The following is a 23702-nucleotide window of genomic DNA, read 5'->3' as shown; positions in this document are numbered from 1 at the left end:
CATAGACTTTCTTGCCTAGGCTAGCTTCAGACTGTAATTCTGAGATCTCAGCCTCCTGAATAGCTGGTATTATAGGTGTGAGCCTTCCGGTGCCCACTGGGTTGATTCTTTTCATATACAGTCCATCTTAAATTGCTAGTGAAGTCAATGTGGTAATCCAAGTTCTTTGTCAGGGACTAAGTGAATATGTGTTTAATCTGGCATGTGACCAAGGTTATCTGTAGAGCTGTGAAGGACTTCCTGACTTACATGGGGGAAATAAAAGCATTGGACCTTGTTCTCTTCAAAAGACATACTTGAAACTTTACAGATACCATTCTATTTGATTATGTCAACTCCAAGAAAGATAAAAGAAAGCCCAGTCCTAAGTGATACTGAACTTCTTTAATCAACCCTGGTAGCTACCCTGTCTTGATATTTATACGATTTGTATTGCAATGTGTAAAACAATTTGATTCTGGGCTTTAAATCTTGAAAATTAAACAACATAAGCAAAATGGCATAATTTGACTTTTTTCTCCCTGATTAAAGTTTCCTTCATTTATGATTTCACTCATTCAATGGCATTTGACCATTTTTGCCTAATAATCAAAATTTATGTCATGCTTTAAAATATATACATTTTATATCATCTATTGTGATCATTAAACATTTAAAATAACATTGATGGTCAAAAACACAGAGCTGATTGAATAAATATGTGATTCAATAAAGCAAGCTATAAGACATTGGTATAAAATGATCCTTACAAATATTCAGTGATATATGAAAATATTTATAATAAATGCCCACTAAATACAAAACCAAAAACTGAACTGAAAATAAACTCACAGGAAATCTATCAGCTAGCTCAAAACAGTCTCTGCACTTGGCAGCTCAAGGGTTAAATGCCTTAAATTTGGTAGTTCTTCTTACCTCCATGTGGCAAAGGAGGAAACAGGCTTTGAAGATTTATCTAACTTGTTGAAGATCAAATTGTTACTACTTAGAAATCTAGAATATGACTCATTAGAGGTATCTTTCCCAGATATATTTCGGATGAGTGGAATCGGATGGATGTCCAATTCTGCGTTATCTCTCTCTGTAGCTGAGTTTCTCTGAAATCCAGATCTCTTTGAGTTTTCTAAGCCCTTGTTTTCTTTTGCCTGTGGATCCTCACCTTTGACACTGTGCGTGCCAGAGGACAGCAAGCCCCCGCTCCTTCCCTACTCAGATCTCCAGGGTGCCCATATATCCACTGGAGGAATAATACTCAAATACATGTTGGAATGAAGGGAAAACAAGAATATGTGTGTGTACATACATTCATATATACATATATATGTATATATATTACTGTGAAAGAAATCTATAATTAAGACTAAATATTTCTGGGTTTTTGTTTCAGTCTATTACCATTTCTGCCATGGGGAATTCCATTTTGGCTGCCTTTCTTCCTCTAAGAGGCATCCTGCCACCTTACTGGGACTCTTCCACTCTCTTCCTCCTGTCTCCCCAGCTGTCAGCTTTCAGCCAATTTGTAGATCCTGTTATCTTTCTAGGCAATCTATCCAAAAGAAGTCCAGGATTCTGCATATATCAAACTCTGCAAGACACTGCCTTATTTTGTTTTATTTAAGGCAGAGAATAACATTTTCTAATCAATACACAAAACATCACAGCACATTGAAGTTTTAAGCTGTTTTTTTGTTGTTGTTAGTTTATGTCTTTTGTTAATTCATATACAATCATTCGTCTTCTGTTTTGTTGAAACAATAAGCTAGACAACACTTGTCACTCTCGTATCTCTCAAAGTGGCTAGCCATCATAATTCCAGCATCACATTCACCTGAAGGATACTCTCTATCAAGATGACTAATTTTTCTATTTTCATACACATTATAGTATTTCACAACAGCCAGCTCATCCTTCTTTCTCCTGTGCTTATTCTCCTTGAGAAGGGTGTAAGACTTTTTCCTTTTCTTAGCACCACCACGAAGTGTCAACACTAGATGAGCAGCGAACTCCTTTTGAATGTTGTAGTCAGATAAAATATATCCATCTTCCAACAGCTTACCAGCAAAGATCAGTCTTTGCTGATCAGGAGGAATTCCTTACTTATCCTGGATCTTAACCTTTACATTTTCTATGGAATCCAAGAGTTCAACCTTGAGTGTGATGGTCTTCCCCATAAAGATTTTGATGAAAATATGCATGCTGGTGGTCATTCCAATCCATCAGAAAGTTGACTCTTATTCTTAACTCATTGCTGGATTTAGTCTGGAAAATGTTCTAAATAGCAGTAACTTCTTAGTGATTTACAAAATGCTTTATTTCCAAGTTCCGAGCAATATTTTTGAACTAAAAAATAGCTACATTTAATATCTATAATCTATGTAACTACTAAAAAGTATTCCAAAATAGTTTTCTCTTAAAACAATTCTTATAGTTGAAGTATCCATTGCTCATAACTGCTACAAAAATGAGGGACTAATGTTCATCACTTGAAATAACTCTAGTACAAATGAAAGAATCTGAGGGACTCTCAGATCTTACTCTGTCTTCTTTAACTGTTCCATTTGTATTTCACTTACTTTTCTTTGAAAAGTTGAACAACAAATCAAAATAGTAGGCCATTCCTATTTAACAACAAAACATATTTACAGACATGGGAGATATAAAAATAAATAGACCATGCATTTAATTTATTGTATAAAAATAGTTCACAAAAATGTATCCCTTGTTAATAAAAATAAAATGCAATCTAGTATTAAGAATTGTAGAATAAAAGCCCCATACAAACTCACAAATGCAGATGCAATCTATATGTAAGCTGTTCAAACTACGTAAACTCTTAAAGATGGACAGTATTTATGCTTCAGCTATGTGTATAGAGGCAAATAAATTAATTCATATAAATTTACTGCTTACCATGTATCATACAGAATGACAGGTTCTAAGATGAAAATTTGTGCAAATTTTGTCTCACCACTAGGAAATTATATTTGCATTAAGAAAAAAATATACCCAGCAGTTGATTTCAATCTATTTCTGCTTAAGTAATTGCCTGTTTATGGCAATATTTTACAGAAAGATGGATTTAACTCTGTCTTCTTTATACTACTCTCTAAGGTAAAACACCAATTTTTATTGCAAAATATAAATACTCTTTGTAAGTGCATTCTCTAATTCTTTAAAAAATTCTACCTATAATCGGTATATTTTTATTAGCCTCATAGAACTTATATTACATTCTGAAGATGTTTAAAGGCATTTGCAAGCCAATGGACCAGAAATATTAAAATATGAAGCAGTTAAGCTAAATTAAATAGTTATCCAACAACAATATATTTTAAATTTAGTATATGTCAAGAAAATTTAAGTTACTTATGTGAAATTATGAACAAAAGTCTTGCAGCTCTGCCAGTGTGTGAAACTGAATGATGTAAAATCATAGAAATGTTAGCAAGCCTAGTAGAATCCATTAAATCTACAGATTCTGGTTCTGCATACTGCCATGGGCCTTTATGTATTTCAAACACCCTGAAAACAAAATAATAATAAAAGTGGTGATGACTTTCAGTGATGGGTATTAAATAAAATTCACAGTTCCATAGACTCTTTTATGGGTTCTAGAAATGTATCTATAAAAACTGATGAGTATCTGGGTAAGAAAATGACAAATTTTCCCTCTGTTTATAAACTCTGTCATAATAGAAAATCTGCCCTCTTGTTTAGAAATTGAATGGGGGAATTTTCTCTCTAAAATCAGTAGCAACTTCTATCTACTTCTACCTATTTGAAGTTTAATTAAAGATTGTTAAAATGATGTATAAGAATATATAAGGAGCATCTTCCATCCCAACACACAAAGGCCTCTCTTTGTCCCTTTAGGAAAATGGTATTTATTCATTTTTTTGTTATAATTTGAACTACATATGTGACTAGGAAACTCTTTGCCTTTCCATCTTTGGTCATGAACAGCATTAAGAGCCTCACAATGGCTAAAGTATAGAAAAAGTGCCCTACATTTAATTATTTCTACTCATTTATCTGCCAAATTTGAACACATTGTTACAAGTCCCTACAAATTATCACCAATTTCTACAAATGTTAACTATAAAATGTCATTCTTTTTTTTTCTCAGCCCTGCCAATATCTTGGGTTAGCTTCTCATCATCTGTCATCTGTATCATTCTAAAAGACATTAGTTGATTTTTCTGCCATGTCTCATTCATATCCTTGAAATCTATTTTTGACAAACCAGCTCAAGTGGCATTTCCACATTCCTATCTAATCCTAACTATCCTTCAACCCCACCCACCAATCTATTGACTACAAAGAATAGAGTTCTTAAGGAATCTGAGTAATGTCTCTGACTGCAACCACAATTAATTAACATTTTAATCTCTTCCTTTCTTTAAACCAACCCTAATGTGTATTAGTATTACTCTTAGAATATGCTACATTCCTTTTTGTCTGTAGGTCTATTTGCAGGACATTTACTGTAATTAAAGCATGTTTATAAACCACCGGACATTTATCTGGATAATCTGATCTCATCTCTGATTTTGCTTAGATAAATGGTGATCATATCATTTATTTATTCTGGCTAGGATTCTATTGAGAGGAGCAGAAGCTCCTAGCAATAATTATACAAGGGGAACAGGTGTAAGTAGGAAAATCTTTAGGAAAAACCGGACATATAGTGTCGGACTCCCCTCTTCATCCTCCTGCGTATCCCGCCCCATCCCACCAGGCGGAAAAGCTGGAGTGCGGCCCAATGTGCAAACCATGGGGGTGCATTGTTGCGAGATGCCCCTCATCCCCTTGGTCCCCTAACAAACGACACAGGATGCGAGTGCGGGCAATCTAGGGGTGAGCTTCTGGAACTCCCACCGGGTTTACTGGGGGGTGTGTGTGTTTATATAACAGTAATGGCGGCAGGAAGGGGCTGGACTAACTGGGTATTAACGATTGGCTAATGAACTGTCCATCACGTGATGTCATGGAACTTCCCTCAGAGGCCCGGCCTCTTGGCTCGGCCTCCTGGCTCAGCCGGCGCCATGGTGGCACATGTGCTCATAGACGGACGAGAGGCAGGGCTGGTTTGGCATCTCTTCCTGTAGAACCCAGAAGGAGATGGGAGTGGCTAGCAGCCAAGAGTCCCAGGTCTTAAAGGTATAGCCATCCCCTACAATATAGCAGCTCAAATTAGGCCCTATTTCCTAAACATTGTTCTTGAACTACATACCATTTATCATTCGTTATGTATGCATAGCCTTCTGTTTCTCCTATATTGTTATTTATCATAGTCTATTCTCATTTTCTGCTTAATTATCCTACTTCTTTTTGAGTAGAATTTCATCAAAGGCAGACTCTACTTGTTATACATAGTTCTTATGCCTGGGTTCTTAACAAGACATATCCTTGAGTATGGCTTACAGAGTTATGATGAATTGAATATATGAATTTTTATATCTGCCTTAGTTTGTTTGTGCTTCTATTCAAAATACCATAGACTGCTTTGCTCATAAACAACAGAACTATTATTTTGTCACAGTTATAAAATCTGAAACTCTAAGACAATGAATTGTCTGATTTTGTGGGCCAGTGAGAGCTCACCTCCTAATTCATCAAGAGAAGTTATTCGTTGTGTATCTTCCCCAAAGGGGAGGCCATTATTTAATGATCCAAATGGTACCAATATCAATCACTAGGGTGATTCCCTAATTATTTAATCATTTCTCAAGGCTTTTTATTCTAATTTCAGCACCTTAAAATTTGGGATGGCAAACAATCATTTAAATCACAGCACCATCTTACATGCTTTTCCCATCTCTCTTACTATTATGAAACTTACCTTGTCAAATATACTGTAATTTGTATTCTCCACATCCAAATGCTCTTCTGAAAGTCACAGTTCTAATGACAAATGTCCTCTATTAAATGTCTCCAGGATGCTCCATTGCCTCACAATTAAGAACACATTTTCTAAAGCAGCACTCAAGGTCATCTACAAGTCTTCAAGTTTCTCATTACTCACAATACTCATCCTCATACTCTATATTCCAAACAAAATGCACTCCATTTAGCTCTTGAAAGAAAGTGTTCATACCTTGCCAACTTCATGCATTAACTAATGTCCATTCTTGTTTCTTGAATGCTTCCCCAATTACCCCTGTCTACATTCTATTCATCAGTAAGAAAATGATAATACTACTGAGTAGAATATTTCTTGATTTATTCAGACAAGTTGTAAATTAAAACAATTTAGTCTTCATTAAAACATTTGTTCTCTTCTCTGGATTACTTCATGGAAATCATAATTTTGGAATCAAAACTTAAACTCCATTTACAAGTCTTTCCATGTAATACATATGCATTGGGGGTATCATTGGGCTTCCTTCAGGAGAAAATTGGGATACCAATAACACTCCCCTTGAAGGATGTTTGTGAAGATAACAGGACCAAGGGAAAGCCCTTCCATTAGAGCCAAGCACCACTCAAATCCAAGTTGATACTTGTCAGTGACTGTACTAAGTTTGAAAACATTTCAGAAACTGTGATTTTCTGTAACCATGTTTAGTGATATCCTTAGTGAGTTATGAGTAATGGTGGTTTCTAGAGAAAGATTGCACAAAGTTATTTTATTTTTATTCTGGTATCCTTTGTTGTACAACTAAATATCTTAAAAATTATTTAACAACCAATACTTAGAAAAAAATGAAACTTTTATAGGAGGAAACTTAGCTATAGACCTCAGGATTTGATGAACAAGACAATCATTTGACTTTTTAATCTTTTACTGATTGTTGGATGAAGTTATGAACAACTGCCATCCAGAGTAACAGAGAGTAAGAACCCACAAAAAACCTGGCCATCCTCTCCAACCAATCTGTAGAGAAACTCCAACCCCCCTCTCCCATCTGAGCTGGTGAACTCTCAACTTCCTGTAGTAGGCAAGTTCTGGAATATAAAGATCCCATTCCATAATGTAGATAGTAAAAGGGAAGAAAGAAAGAAAAAGAAAGAAAGAAAGAAAGAAAGAAAGAAAGAAAGAAAGAAAGAAAGAAAGAAAGAAAGAAAGAAAGAAAGGAAGGAAGGAAGGAAGGAAGGAAGGAAGGAAGGAAGGAAGGAAGGAAGGAAGGAAGGAAGGAAAATCATCTGTCAACATCAGCATCAATAGCATAACCGTAGGTGTTTTTTTAATGTCAGAATCAGTAGCTTCTGCTTCGCTTCTCATCAAAATGTCACAACAGTGCACAGCCCGTGAAAGTGCTTTCTATTACATCAGATAGAATTTACTAGAAGCCTAGCCATGCTGGAAAAATGAAGTAGATCTGAATAACACTGTAAGAACTCAGGTAACTGAAATCTAATTGGAATTAATGTTTACAAAAGCTGATCAGAGCAGATATAGTGAGTTTAATCATCATAGCAGCAAGATAGCAAAAAACATGTTGCATATTACCCATGCTTTAAAGGTGAATTTATCATAGGAATGTAATGTCAAAGAACAAAAGGGATAACAAAAATAAATGGTCAATTAACATATGGATATCCAAGTACATCATTCTCCTATTGAATATCAGATCATACTCCAACCATGTGTCCCACCTTGATTGTAGCCTTGAATGAGACCAGGGAGCTGAAGACCAAGCTAAGCTATGACCAGCCAGTCTCCTGATATATTGAAACTATGAAATAATAAATGCCTGTTGTTTAAGTTTCTAAATCTCTGGTGCTTTGTTACACAACACACAGCTGAGACATGCATTTTATACTCTTAATTATTATCATGAATGAATTATCTCACTATTTACAGTAGAGACCTGAATTATTTCAAAACTAGAGAAAAACTCTATCTCAAAAATGAAGCTCCAGAAGGTAATTGATTTTTATACATTCTCCTTTTGTTTGCTAGATATTGACAAAAGAAGCTACAAAATATTTTGTGACAATAGAAAAGTTATTACTTTTCCTTCCCACAGATTGTTAACCTGTACTTATAATAAATATTTGCAGTTTACATGGCTAGCTAGTTGAAGCATAAAAACTTTAGTTTTTTATGTTTTCATCAAAGGCCATTTGTATTATTGATTAAACCCACAAGTGTTTGAGAAGTTGTTTTTGCCTGTACCACTCAGGCAGGTGCTTCTCTGAAGCACAGAACAAAGCTATAAAAGGAAGCAGAGAAGAAAAACATCCACTCAAGAAGATCTCCTGTGTTTCATCTGGAATTCTCACTGTATCAGTGAGTGTATTGCTTTCTTTATCTCGGATTGGAAATTAGTATAAATGGTATAATATCTATATACTTTAAATTCACATGATAGAATCTTAGCTAATGCATATATACCTCATTATACCTCACTGATAAAATTGGCTTGCAAATGCCGAACTTTTCTCTACCACATCAATTAAGGTGTGAACTTGATGCTTGGAGATGATGAATAATTTTCACATTAAAATTTGAAAGCTCCCTTAAAGTATTATTTGGTTATTGAAAATAGTACTAATTACTTTAAGAAACACATATGGAAGTATTATTATCCTAACCTGACAAAAATCTAACTTGTGTGAATGCTTATGGTACCTAATGAAAATGTTCTTCCATTATCAAAAGATTCCCCGTGGTTTGTCTGAGATTCAAATTCTGTACCCTTTGTCGCTCTGTGAGACTCTGGGGTTGCCACATGATTTTCTGTTTTCAGCAGCTGGTCAGGAGCAGTACAGAGAAATTATCTTAGAAACATGTTTATGGGCCTGTTATGGAGAATTTTTAACTAATCCAGTAGCAAGAACTCTTGTTTAACAGCCTCACCTCATTGTAAAAGAGGCAGGAAGTGCAATATACTAATGTAGAAAATAAAATGGGAATTGTTCCTATTTTCAGTGTTTACCACAAGGGTAAATAAATAGAATGTAATATCAGTATAAATAAATCTAGTGGTATAAATTATAGTATACAATATGTGCAACTCAATTCCAATGTGGATTAATATGTATAATTGGAGTTTCTTTTTTTTTATTAATTGGGCATAAATTTTTTTACAAGGTGTTGTGCATAGAGGGTGCAGTTACATAATAGGGCAGTGTGTACATTTCTTATGATATCTTACGACCTGTTTTTCTATCCCTTGTCTAGGTCAGGTTGACATATATGCAATATACAATGTATCAAGAACACATACAGTATTCACAGACTTGGTCTCTACTGTCTCTCCATCTCCCTTTGTTAACAGTCATATTCAGGGAGATCATGCCCCTTTGTTTTCTGTGTTCTAGGCTTGTCTCACTCAACATTATTTGTTCGAGTTCTGACCATTTCCCTGCGAATAACAGTATTTCACCATTCCTAATCGCTATGTAGTATTCCATTGTGTATAAGTACCATATTTTTTGGATCCATTCGTCTGTGGAGGGGCATCTGGGTTGTTTCCATATTTTAGCTATTGTGAATTGTGCCGCGATAAACATGGACGTACAAATGCCTTTTTGATATCTTGGATTTTGCTGTTTAGGATAGATGCCTAGGAGTGGTATGGCTGGGTCATAGGGTAGGTCTATATTGAGCTTTTTGAGAAACCTCAATACTGTTCTCCAAAGTGGTTGTACTAATTTGCACTCCCACCAGCAATGGAGAAGGGTTCCTCTTTCCCCACAGCCCCTCCAGCATTTGTTGTTTCCTGAGTTCAGAGTATAGGCTATTCTAACTGGGGTGAGGTGGTATCTCAGGGTTGTTTTTATTTGCATTTCCTTTACTAGCAGGGATGTTGAGCATTTCCTTATATGTTTCTTTGCCATTTTTATATCTTCTCTTGTGAAGTCTCTCTTTAGCTCTTTTGCCCATTTCCTAATAGGTTTATTGGGCTTGGAGGGGCTTAGTTTTTTGAGTTCTCTGTAGATGACCGATATCAGGCCTTTGTCTGTTGCTGTGCTGGTAAATATCCTTTCCCATATCGTTGGCTGTCTTTCTATTTTGGTGGCTATGTCCTTAGCTGTGCAGAAACTTTTTAATTTGTAGTAGTCCCATTTGTCGAGTCTTTCCCCTATTTGTTGTGCCCCTGGGACTCTATTCAGGAAGTTCCTTCCTGTGCCTATAAGTTCTAGTGTCTTTCCTACTCTGTCCTTCAGTAGTTTCAAGGATTCAGGTCTGATGTTGAGGTCCTTGATCCATTTTGAGTTGATCTTGGTGCATGGTGATAGGCTTGGGTCTACTTTGAGTTTTCTGCATATGGCTGCCCAGTTCTCCCAGCACCAGTAGTTGAAGAGGCCATGTTTATTCCATTGTATGTCTTTAGCTCCTTTGTCGAATATCAGTTGGCTGTAAGAGTGCGGTTTTATTTCTGGGACTTCAGTTCTAATCCATTGGTCTTCCGATCTGTTTTTATACCAATACCATGCTGTTTTTGTTATGATGGCCTTGTAGTAGAGCTTGAAGTCAGGTATTGTGATACCTCCTGCACTGCTTTTTTTGCCTAGAATTGCTTTGGCTATTCTAGGTTTTTTGCTGTTCCATATGAATTTATGGATTGGTTTCTCTATTTCAGTGAAGAGTGTGGCTGGGATTTTGATAGGTATTGCATTGAATTTGTATAACAATTTGGGCAATATGGCCATTTTCACTATATTGATTCTGCCTACCCATGAGCATGGGAGGTCTTTCCATCTCCTTGTGTCTTCTTTGATTTCCCTTATTAGATTTTTGTAGTTTTCATTGAATAGGTCCGTCACGTCCTTGGTTAAGTTGATCCCTAGGTATTTTATTCTCTTTTTGGCTACTGTAAATGGAATTGTTTCCATAATTTCCTTTTCTGTTTGTCTATTGCTGGTGTACAGAAAAGCTGCTGACTTTTGTGGGTTGATTTTGTATCCTGCTACTTTGCCAAATTGGTTTATTAGGTGTAGGAGTTTGGGTACTGAGTTTTTTGGGTCCATCAGATATAAGATCATGTCCTCTGCGAATAGGGATAACTTGATTTCTTCCTTGCCGATGTGGATCCCTTTGATGTCCTCCTCTTGCCTTATTGCTATGGCTAGGGATTCCAGCACTATGTTGAACAGAAGTGGGGAGAGTGGGCATCCTTGTCTTGTTCCTGAGTTTAGGGGGAATGATTTAAGTTTCTCTCCATTTAATATGATATTAGCAGTTGGTCTGTTGTATATGGCTTTTATTGTTTTGAGGAATGTTCCATCTATTCCTGTTCTCTCCAAAGCTTTTAATAGGTATGGATGTTGTATTTTGTCAAAGGCTTTTTGGGCATTGACTGTGATAACAATGTGATTCTTGATTTTAGTTCTGTTTATGTGGTGAATTACGTTGATTGATTTACGGATGTTGAACCATCCTTGTGACTGAGGTTGAAGCCTACTTGGTCATGATGTATGATATTCTTGATCAGTTTCTGGATCCTACTAGCTAATATTTTATTGAGGAGTTTTGCATCTGTGTTCATTAGTGATATTGGTCTGTAGTTCTCTTATTTTGTTGCATCTTTACCTGGTTTGGGAATGAGTATGATATTAGCTTCGTAGAATGAGTTTGGGATTTCTCCCTCCATTTCTATTTCGCGGGAGAGTTTGAGGAGTATTGGAATTAGCTCCTCACTAAAGGTTTTGTAGAATTCGTTGGTGAATCCATCTGGGCCTGGGCTTTTCTTAGTAGGGAGGTTCTTGATTACCTCCTGTATCTCACCGTAAGTTATTGGTTTATTTAGTTGATTTATTTCTTCTTGGTTCAGTTTGGGCAGTTTGTACTTCTCTAAGAATTGATCCATTTCTGTAAAATTGTTGTTTTTTGCTGAGTAGAGGTTTTGGAAATAGCTCCTTATGATTGTTTGAATATCGTGTGTACGAATATGAGTCTCTTCTCTTCTTTTTTTTGTAAGTCTTGCAAGGGGTCTGTCAATTTGGTTTATTTTCTCAAAGAACCAGCTTTTAGTCTTATTTATTTGTTGAATGGTCTTTCTATTTTCAATCAGATTTATCTCTTCTTTAATCTTTGTGATCTCTCCCCTCCTAGTCGTTTTAGATTCTGTCATTTCTTGTTTCTCCAGTTGTTTTAGTTTCATCGTGAGGGTATTCACCTGCTCTGCTTCCATTCTTTTAATGTGGGTGCTGAGTGCAATGATCTTGCCCCTCAGTACTGCCTTAGCTGTGTCCCATAGGTTTCTTTGTGATGTGTTTTCTTTGTCATTGTGGCTTATGAAGTCGTTGATTTCATCTTTAATTTGATCTGTGGCCCAAGTGTTGGATAGCAGAGTGGGGTTTAGCCTCCAAGAGTGTGTATAGGCTCTGTGGTATCCTTTGTTGTTGATGGTTACCTTTAATCCACTGTGATCAGATATAATACATGGGATGACATCAATACTTTTGTATTTGCTGAGGTTCTTTGTGTGGGCTATGACGTGGTCTATTTTGGAATATGATCCATGGGCTGCTGAAAAGAAGGTGTATTGGGTCTCTATAGGGTGAAAGATTCTATATAGGTCTGTTAGATCCATTTGGGAAATGGTGTTATTTAGGTCCTCAGCTCCCTTACTAATCCTCTGGGTGTTGGATCTGTCTCTTGGAGAGAGAGGAGTATTAAAGTCACCCACTATGATTGTGTTTGCGTCTATCTTGCTCTGTAATTCTTTGAGAATTTGCTTGACATATGTCGGGCCTCTTTTGTTTGGTGAGTATACATTTATCTCCGTGATTTCTTGATTCTGGATTTTTCCTTGTATTAATATGTAGTGTCCTTCTTTGTCTTTTTGAGTGGACTTTAAAGAGAAGTCCAGCTTGTCTGAGATCAGAATGGCTACACCTGCCGTTTTGGTGGATGCATTTGCTTGGTAGATCTTGCTCCATCCTTTCACTTGAAGCCTGTTTTTGTCCCTTGCTGTAAGGTGGGTCTCTTGTAGACAGCAGATGTCAACTTTTTGTTTGCGAATCCATTCTGCCAGTCTGCTCCTCTTTATCGGGGAGTTTAAACCATTTATATTTAAAGAGATCAAGGATAAGGGTGTTTTTTTCTCCTCCCATTTTCTTGGTGGGCTGTTTTTTCTTCTTTTTTTTTCTTGTCTTTAGTGAGCTTGTGTTTCTGCTGGACTTTGGCTATTGAAGTTTCTTTTTGATTCTGTCTGTGTGTCTTTTACCATCTCTGTTGGGTGGGGTTCCCCTCTTAATATTCGCTGTAGGGCTGGTTTTTTATTCACATACTCCTTTAGCTCCTCTTTGGTGTGAAAGATCTGGTTCTCCCTTCGAATGTGAACTCCAGTTTCGCTGGATATTTGATCCGATGTTGTAAATTGTTATTCTGGAGTACTTGGATGGTGTTCTTCCACTCACTTCGAGCTTGGTAAGTTTGTGTGGATAAGTTGGATGTTATTCGAATCCTCTTCCCATTGAAAAAACTTTCCTTCTTCGCTTTGGCTGAATTCAGAATTTGCTCTTTAATCTTGAGGTCTGTAGTCTTGAATATTATGTGCCTTGGGGTGGCTTTCCTGGGGTCTGGCCTGCCAGGTGTCCTATAGGCTTCGGTTACCTGGATGGGGTCCCCTGTGAGATTGGGGAAGTTTTCTGCAATAACTTTATTTAGAACATGATTAAGCCCTCTGCTCTGGTATTTGGCTCCTTCTTCTATTCCAATTATGCGCAGATTATATCTCTTGTCTTTGTCCATTAGTTCCTGGATTAGTCTTCCCTGAAGCTTCACCTTTTCTTGTAGTGTGGTCATTTTCTGGTTGTTGTCAGCTGCTTCATCATCCAGGTGAGAGATTCTGGATTCTATATGGTCTACTCTTTGTGTTATGGTTTCAATTGCGGAGTTTATGGATGTCAGAGAGCTATTTATGGTTGTCATATCAGCTCTGATCGTGGAGATTTCTTCCTTTAAAGAGTTGTATTTTAAATCTATTTTTTCATGCATTTCAATTCTCAGGATGTGGAGATTTTCTTTAAAGGCAGCTTGCATTGTATCCATTTTTGCTTCCATTTCTTTAAAGCAGGCTTGCATTGTATCCAGTTTTGCTTCCATTTCTTTCTTGGCTTCCTGGGTGTCCTTCCAGATTTCTGCTCTAAACTCCTGGAACTGTTTTCTGATTTCATTTCTGACGCTTTCGATCATTCCTGTTAACATTGCCTCATTTGCTTTTTTATTCTCCATCTCCTCTTCAGTCGTGCTGCTTTTTGGAGCTGGCGAGTTGGCTTGACCTTTGATGAACTGAATTATGTTTCTTTGTGATTTGCGCATCTGGAGATCTGGATGGCTTCTCAGGTTTGGTTTGTAGCTCTTCCCTCCCTCCTGTGTAGACGTGTCTACGGCAGCAGGTGCTGCCGCTGTGGCCCCGCCCACCAGTGCAGAGTACGCCTACCAGAGCGGGCGCTGTCGCCGGGGGCCCCGCCCTCCTGTGCGCTGTGCGTCCACTGCAATAAAGATTCTTTTTTTTCTTTATTGTCAAAGTGTGGTACAGAGGGATTACAGTGCGTCCACTGCAACATGCACTTTAGGGGGATATGCCTCCCAGAGCAAGTCCTGGGTTGTTGGGTTGTGCTTGCGCCCTCCCACAAGTCCGTTGGGGGGGGGGGGGGCTGTATGTGTGGGGTCCAGTGGGATCGACTGTCCGGGTGTGGCTTGGCACCTTCAGACCTCACCTCTGCTGTGAGTGGGGGACGTGATCAGGCTCAGGTGACCCTGCTGGGCTGGTATTGCCCACCAGCGCCTGTGGTTTTAGTTGTAAGAGTCTGCGAGGTCCAGGCGCCTCGGGTGGGGTTTGCACAACCGGCCGTCTCCCCGCCCCTGTTGGGAAGGGGGCGGGGCCGGTTCTGCCAGTTCAGGAACCTGTGGGGTGTTGGTGCTGCTGGGCCCTTCCCCTGCTAAACTGACTTCCCAGCGCCTGATGGGAGCTTCCCCGCCTGATTTGGGGATTCTTTGTTCCCTCAGGGTGGGGGAGGGGGAGGGAGGGCACTCACTTTTGCTGCTTTGTGTGTGTGTCCCGCGCAGCCATTGGCCCTCCAGGGGTTGGCTAAGTGCCGTGGTGGCTTCCCTGGTTCCCGATTTCTGCCGTGCTGGGTTCCCTTGTCCGAACCCGGTGTGGACCCGAACTTCTCGTCACTGCCGGTGTGTGTCTTGGTCCGCACCCTGCCTTGTGTCCGTGGGGTCTCCCGCTATATGAATTCTGGCAGCCTGTCCTGCCGATCGCCGGGTTCCCCTTTCCCAGCCTGACCCTGTTTGGGCCAGGGTCGGCTGGTGGGGGGAGGGTGCCCCGGTGAATCTCCGGCTCCGTGTAGGTTTTTGGTTCTTCTTTTTTGCTCCTTTTTGTTTTCCTGCATTTCTCCACTGCTTCTGGCTGCTGGTTTTGCTGGGTTCTTGATGGGGTGTTGGGTGTTGGGGTTCCCAGTTCACTATGCCGTTGGAGTGAGTCGGGGTGCCTCCCTATTCTATCGGCACCATCTTTCTGGAGTTTCTTACTTTACAATATATGAGATATATAAAACAAGTCATTTACAAGTATATGAATTTGAGAGATAATCCTGTTGTTAATTATAATGTTGGAGGTTTTTTGGTAAGACAGGATCTTATAATGTCAGGCTGGTCTTGAACATTGTCTTCTTACTTCAGCCTCTGGGATTACCCAAACCACCATGTACATCTCTAATTACATATTTTGGTAATTGTTACTAAACTTGTTTTCTAATCCCCTCTTTGTAAAGTTATTTTCTTTTTTTACTACTTCATTTCCCTTTTAACTTAGCAGCATTGCATAAGTCTCACTTTTTGTTTTAGTTAAATCATATGAGATGATTCAGTCTGCAGGAAAATCTCTTTGCATACATGACCTACATTGAGATTGTCTTTCAAGTATGTAACAGATCATTTAGCATCTCAATGTATCAGGGATATTTTCTGGATTCTCTGAGGCTATTCCTCACCACCACCACCCCCATAGAAGCAACAAGGATATATTACCTGCAGGTATCATGACCTTAAGCCGTGAGAGGGAGAACAACCACACAAAGGGAAAAGGAAAACAATGGTATCCCATGAGATAGGAAAATTTGTTTTGAAACTTCCTCAAAGATTTCTTGCTAGGCTTCATTATCTTGTTAATTGCCTGAGATAATTTTGAGTACCCATGGCCTTGCAACCATTAAGGTGATATTAATCTTTTTTAAATTCTATCTTTCTTTTTGTGTTCTGTTTGTTCAATTATATGTACTTGGGAGTGTAGGAGGAGGCACAGAAAGGAAGGGATAAAGTGTGAACAATACAGCAGTGGTACTCAATGGACACCATGTTGAAATTGTGGGTAGGGATGGGAGGAAAAAACTGGAAGACAAGGGAAGAGGTGACATTGTACAAAAATAAATACACTCTTTAACTTACTTATATAACTGTATATACTTATATAACTTATGTAACTTACTTATATAACCCCTCAGTATATCATCTTTATAATAACAATAAAAATTAAAATAACAAATAATAAAAGAAAACACAACTAATCATCCTCACAGTACTCCAAAACAGCCTAACAATAAACTTTCATTGTTATTTTTAAGTAAAAAGAAGGTAAAGAAAGAAAGAAGCCAAGCAAGAGCTCAAGGCCATGAATTCAAGCCCTAGTATTGGCACAAAGGAAAAAAAGAATGCTGAGATATGTCCATGTATAATAACAAGAGTATTCACTAGATAAAACAAATACCAAGATGAGAAGAAACAAAGATGGTGACAAGATCAAGTGGTTGTGTGAATAGAAAGGAAAGATCACGTACTGAGGAAGCGAGATGACCTTAGGAGCTGACAAGGCAAAGCAATGATTGTCACATTAACCTCCAGTAGAAACCAGTCCTGCGGACATCTTAATTTTAGCCCTGTAAGTCTTACTTTGGATTTCTGATTTCCAGAAATGTAATAAGAAAAGAAATTTGCATTATTTTAGGCCAGAAGGATTGGATCATTTATTCATTTCACAATTTCAAATTCATTAGTGTGGGCAGTTCCTCATTAACTAACACCTTCAGTAATCTCTTCAACACAGTTTTGCTTTTCTTCTAAATGTGTACAAATACGACACATCATCCAAATGCATAGATTGAAGGGTGATGCCCAGAGCCATGATGTGAGAAGGAGATCAGATTTCCCCTTGAGCTCAAAGCTTAAGATCAGATTTCCTCCGAATGAATTATTGTCTTGCAACAGGAAGCATGTGTCTACAGGATTGAGACACCCAACCCCTTCATGTCCCTTTCCACTGCATGAGGACTGAAATAGAGAGTGCCATCTATGAGCTGACATGCAAAGCCCTAATGACCTGACTATATTTTTTGACCTTTGGTTCCCAAGCATCTTAAACTGTGAGGAATGAATTTCTGTTATATGTAGTTTACTTAGTTTATATATTAGTTTCTTACAGCAACTCAAATGGAACTAAGATACCCTATACATTTCTCTGAACCTGAAACCATCATTTGAACTAAGGAGTTGTTATTTTTCTTTGGATCAGAGGTTGCTCAGGAGTCCAAACATAGAGATAAGAGTACAGGCACTTCACTTGAATGATATGGACTAAAAGTTGGAGAGATTATTCCCTACTGCCCTGGCCCTCAATAGCTGCAATATGCAATACATAACAAGGGAAAACATAGTTCTCTAATTTTATCCATTTGTAGAAACCAAATCAATTGCTTCTCCTCATACTTTTATCTCTTCTTCAAGGGATTTGTATTTAGTTCTAAATGATACCTCTTTTATATCCATTGCCTGCCTCTACTAGTATGTGAGTTTTGTGAGGCCATGAACTCTATCTTATTCAATTTCATACCTCTACATCTAAGGCAGTGTATTAGAAGTAGTTGATATTGGCTATTTCACCAAATTAGATAAAATTATCTGGCAGTGGCTTCTCTCTGAGTGGAACATTAATACTCTTTTTAATGGGTTTGATTTCATTTTCAGGCTGAACATCTGCTCACAGAAACACATTTCTGATACTTCTTTGGAAATAAGAGTGAAGCCTCTTCTGAAACACAAATATTTTCTGCTAATACTGCAGTAAATGTTACATATAAAATTATTTTCTGTATAATAAGAAATATTACTTCAGAAATTAACAGTGCCATAAATTGAAGTTAATATCCAGGATCCATGAATAATTGCTTTATTTTTACTTTTTAAGTTAGTGTCTTGTTTATGAAAATATGGCTCCAGACTCCACTATGTTTTATCCAAATATATGTCTGCCAATCATATTCGTAAGCAGATATATTAGGTTTTAATTATATCTTAGCATTTTAGATCTATCTAGTCAAAACAGAATTATAAGATTAGTGTAACTATTCTAAAATGATAGAAGTGCTATCTATGGCATTTACCTAGAGGGAAAAAAGAAATTATGTGTATTTATCATATGCTATACAAACTGCAAATATATAAATCTGGAAGAAAATTTCCACACAGCCATTGGTTTCTTGAAAAGAATTTAGAAAGCCAAGAAAGATCTTTCTGGAATGGGAGGTTCTTAATATTCCGCTCTAATAAGTGCACTAAACTTGTTAACAAGCTTCTGTGTCAATTCACAAGTTGAAAGCTTTCCTTAGAACACAACCTGTCCACAGTGCTTTTCCAAGAACCTCTATTTTGGGTCTGGGTCACTTCACTTAATATGATTTTTTTCCCATGTCCTTCCATTTGCTTACGAATGGGGCAGTACATCAGTAGCTACACCCATATGATCACAAGATGATGACAAGTGAAATGAACTCCATGTACAGAGACGAGTTATACCACTGTTGTTATTATTATCAACATGCCATGTGAAACCATACCTTTTGTATTTTTTTAAATTTTTTTCTTTTCTGTTTGTTTTATTTGGTTTTGTGTCTCTTGTATTCCCTTCATGTGGTTGTACCTTGCTACCACTATATCTCATCTGAATACCCTGAATACTGTTTATTTGGGTATTAGAATTGGGGAAGAGAAAGGGCATATCAAAATGGAGAGAAAAAGCACAAAAAGACAAACCATTCCAAAAACAATACTTACAAAACCATTTGGTGAAAATCAACTGCGCAACTCTTGTGGAGGAGAGGGAAAGGGGAACTGTGGTTGGGGGGCGGTTAGGGGAGTGGGAAAAGGAGGAGGTAACAAGTTGAACAAGAAATGTACTCACTGCTTTACATATGAATCTGTAATCCCTCTGTACCACACTTTGACAATAAAGAAAAAAAAGAATCTTTATTTTGAAGCTCAATAACACATTCCTCAAGCTTTATTTTTATTTACAAACTCATGATGCTATTTAAAAACCCAGCAACTTTTAAGTATGTCTTTAAAAGAGAAATTATTGCTCAGTTAATTAAATTCCTTCAAATATTTTAATGGCATTTATACATTTCAATATATTTTTATTTTCTCTGCACTTCAGCTATCTGAGTCATACACAAAAGCACCCTTAAATGTAACTGATTCTAATCAAACTTATAAATTGCAGTTATCAACACAATATTTATGAGCTTATTTTAAATCTTTTGTAATTATTTGAAAATCTTTGAACAATTACTGCTTTTCATTTTAGTTAAATGTATCACTTAAATGAACTGTGAAGTATTCATTTCAATTCGAATTAAAAGGTGTGGGTAGCAGATCAGTGATTATCAAGTGGAAATGGAACTGAAATCTCCTGTGCGAAGGTTTCAGCTGAGGCATTTTCATTTTTGTTTTGGTTATTACAGTGCTTGAGGATTCTCCCACAATGGATAAGAACCCAAAACATACACTTTGATTGTGTTAGATAATGTGGCACTTGGATTTTGCCAGAGGCTGACAGATGATCCAAATGCTGCAAATGCTGCGTGGGTAAGTGAGAAGCAAGACAAGATCAATGATGAGTGCTACTCAAGCCAGTTACCACAGAGGGCACCAAGAACATTATTCACTTGAGGAAACCCTGGGTAGTGATGGACAATACAGACCTTGGAGCTGACTTATCTTAGGGCTGACACTGCTGGGGTAGTGACATATCAACTCTATCAGCTATTCATTGAGAGCTTCTCTACAAGGTACTACTTTGCCCTTTTCAGAAAAACAAGAGGATTCTGGGAGCCAGAAGGAAGAGAAAATTCTTTATGTTTGCTTCTGTTTCTCTGTTAGTTTGGCTATTCAAACCGTCACCTAGTGAGTAGAAATGAAATAGGTTTAACTTTGAGAAACTGCTAATGGAACTCTTTAAGCTCCTCTTAACCAGGAGTATGACAAATCCACAGAAGACTGAAAATTTAGGTATTGAAGTATCAGAGAATCTGACCATCAAGGATTAATACTCATTTGTCTCCCGGGGGCAAGTAAATGTGGCTTTAAACAAGTGGACTCAAGAAAAGTTACCAAGGACAGCAGAAAGCCTCACAGCCATTTCAGCTCTTTGTCATTTGCCTTGTTGTATGTACTCTTGGATGATGACATAGTGCACACTCCTCAGTCTCCAACAGCCCTTGAGAAGGACTCTGAGAGTTGCAAAGCACTGGAGAATTTATAAAAGCAAACATGGAACTGAACTGAAATTAAAACTGTAAAGCAATGTCTCTTAAGACTGGGTTCATGGAAGTGTTTCATGTTGGGCTACAAATATCCTGAGATAATGTGTCAACATTTATTCGTACTTGCATTTTCTTCAAGGTACAGTGCATAGCATTCATTAACTTCTCTAGCAAGTCTTTGTCCTTCAGAGGGGACTATGAAACATTTATTTGACATAATAGAAAACAATAGGTAGATAAGGACATAGGAAAGAAATAGAATATACTAATTATTATCACAAAGATCATATAGGATGGTATTATCAACACTCACACTTACATATGATGATGCAGTTAAGACTTTGAAAAATGAGGTTTATGAGCCCAGTTCCTACAGCAAGGAATGTGACATTAAAATATTGATGCTTTTCTAACTCCAAGCATTTTGCTATCGTTACCTTATTGTATCCAGAGAGTGCTACAATAAAATCTTTAGCCACATATTTTCAAAAGACTTTTAATAGTAAGGAGAGAGAAGGAATCTCATTTCACAGAATCTGAAATGATCCAAATGAAACATGATAAAGTACAGAGCATTTTCATGTTGTTATCCCCTGCAGGCTCCACAAAGCTCAGCCACCTGTCTTCAATAACTTCTGAGCCTTCACCTGGCATGGCTGGTACACACAGTACGTCCTGTCATTGCCATGGAGAAAGAAGAAGAGATCTAGTCATTCTCTGGGCAATTAAATAAGACTAATTTGCTAAATTATTCATTGTAATTACCCTACAGCTATCAACATCTTGTAATTTTTAAATTTAATGGAAAGTTCATTTCAGTAAGATAAGACATTCTAAAAGTTCCAAATGGTTAAGTGGTAAGTGTAAAAAGCCTACCTCTTCACAAGTATGTTTCCTCCTTTGCCAGACCCCTAAAATTTTCCTGGAGGGATACTAGAGGCCCTATCATTGCCAAGTCTAATAATTCACACTACTAAATAATTTAACTATTTTCCCTATATAAAAAAGATTACATTTTCATTGTGAACAATTTAGAAACACAGACAAACAAAATGAAAACCATACAAACAACGCAAAATCCCAGCTCATAAAATATTAACAGTGAACAATTTGGCACCCAGCATATCCTATACTGAAATGATAAATAGACACATGTATTTTTAATAAATATAACAGAGACCAGCATATTCATTGTGGGTAACTCACAGTATTTCTCTGTGCTAAGGAGGAGCTAATATTTATTCACAATGTGGTGTCATTGAAGAAATATGAAGAGAGGTAGATTGGTAGAAGCAAGAAATGCAATTGTTTTCCATCAGAAAGGACAGAGAAATGCTAGAAGAAAAGATTTGAGTTTTGAGTCAAGGAAGGTAGAAACACTAGGGCCGATTTGTGCTTCGAAACCAACATTCAGCGTCTATCAGTTTGTGTATATTTCTACTGTTGAGATCCTTGTTTGTCACTGTTTTACATTTCTGTGATTTCTGTTACTTGTAATCAACCCCAGTCTCAAATACTAAGTTAAATATTACACCAATAAGCAACCTCTGTGTTTCAAAATTATGTTATTCCTACTAATAGGACAAAAAGCGATTGTGTGAGCGACCCACCTAATTGTCACATAGCAGCTGCCTAGGTTATAAGAGCAATAGTCAGATCACATGCATCTGAGTACTTGAGTTTAAGTAGCTCTTGGTTTACTTAACAATGGACTCAAATAGCAGTAATGTTGAGATTTCAAATATGCAAAAGATATGATGTTAAAGTGCCCCTATCAAGTGAAAGGTAAAAGGCTACAAGTTAATAAGGGAACAAAATTGTAAGAGTTCAATATGAATATGCATATATGTTGTATATTGTGTTTGTGTGTGTGTGCAAAATTTTAGGGTTACTATATGTAGGCAAATCACTGGTATATGTGATGTTTGGTACTCATCCTGGTTTCAAGCATACACTGGAAATGTTGGAACATTCTTGTGGATAAGGGAGTTATTACAGCTTCAACAGATAGGATGCCACTGTGTCTTGTGCAACATTCCAATGAGACAGTTATTGAAAACCTGTGTTCATCATGCCTGTATCTCAATGAGAAACTCACAGGCAAACCTACATACACTTCCAAAGCACTTTGAAATGTGCAATTAGAGAAAAAGCAAAGGAGAAGAAAAGTATAAAATTCAGATTAGGTCATAGAAACACGTAAGCTCCAAGGACAGCTTTGGGAAGTATTCACAGGTAGCTGTACAGGTAGAAGCTAATGATACCAGGGACCACATTAGGGGCCTTTCAGCAAGTAACTGCAAAGAATGGCAAGCCAGTGTACTGAGGGATACCCAGGGTGGAGTGGAGATGCTTAAAGGACACAAAACATTTGTATCAATTTCTTGCTTCTCTTATACCTTAGCCCCCCACACACATGTATGCACACATACAAACACACATACACATGCCTACAATGTAAGCACATGGTGGATATCTTTGTCTAGATATTCTCAATGGCATAAAATTATTTTTCCTAAAATCACATATCTGATATAAGTATGCCTCAAAAAAGCAAACATAAATGTAAAGAGATTGATTTTAGGAAGCAAAGAACAAACTGTCCAATAATAACTACCTGACAAACAATTCAAACTGATACAGCTAAGGTTAGGCAAGCTAGAAAGATGAGAAGAGGATGGAAAGGTAAAAAAGGAAAGTCAAGGTGGAAGAGGCACTAAGAAGGAAAAAAGGGAATCCTACTACACTGTTGGTGAGAGTGTAAACTTGTTCAACCACTCTGGAAAGCAGTTTGGAGATTCCTCAGAAGGCTAAACATAGAGCTCCTTTACAACCCAGGAGTCCCACTTTTGGGCATCTACTCAAAGGATTACAACCAAGGCCACACTAAAGCCACCAGCACAACAATGTTCATTGCAGCACAATTTGTCATCGCTACAATATGGAACCAACCCAGATGCTCCTCAGTAGATGAGTGGATCAAGAAAATGTGATACATATACACAAGGGAATTGTATGCCTCTATCAGAAAGTATGACATAGCCCCATTCATAGGAAATGGAAGGACTTGCAAAAAGTCATACTAAGTGAAGTGATCCAGACCAAAAAAAACATAAGCTCTATGCTTTTCCTCATTGGGAACAATTAGTACACATCTAGGATAGTCTTAGCAGAAGATCACAATAGCTCAATAGATATGC

General features: G+C 37.5%; 1 pseudogene; it reads right to left on the bottom strand.

The window, feature by feature from the left end:
- Positions 1-1727: 1727 nt before the first annotated feature.
- LOC125364968 lies at positions 1728-2195 on the bottom strand (annotated as a pseudogene).
- Between the last annotated feature and the right edge of the window lie 21507 nt (positions 2196-23702).

This window comes from Perognathus longimembris, chromosome 16, assembly GCF_023159225.1.
Source record: "Perognathus longimembris pacificus isolate PPM17 chromosome 16, ASM2315922v1, whole genome shotgun sequence".
In the NCBI taxonomy this organism is placed as follows: domain Eukaryota; kingdom Metazoa; phylum Chordata; class Mammalia; order Rodentia; family Heteromyidae; genus Perognathus; species Perognathus longimembris.
Note: the sequence above shows the minus strand (reverse complement) of the source record. Positions and strands in the feature narration are given on the sequence as shown.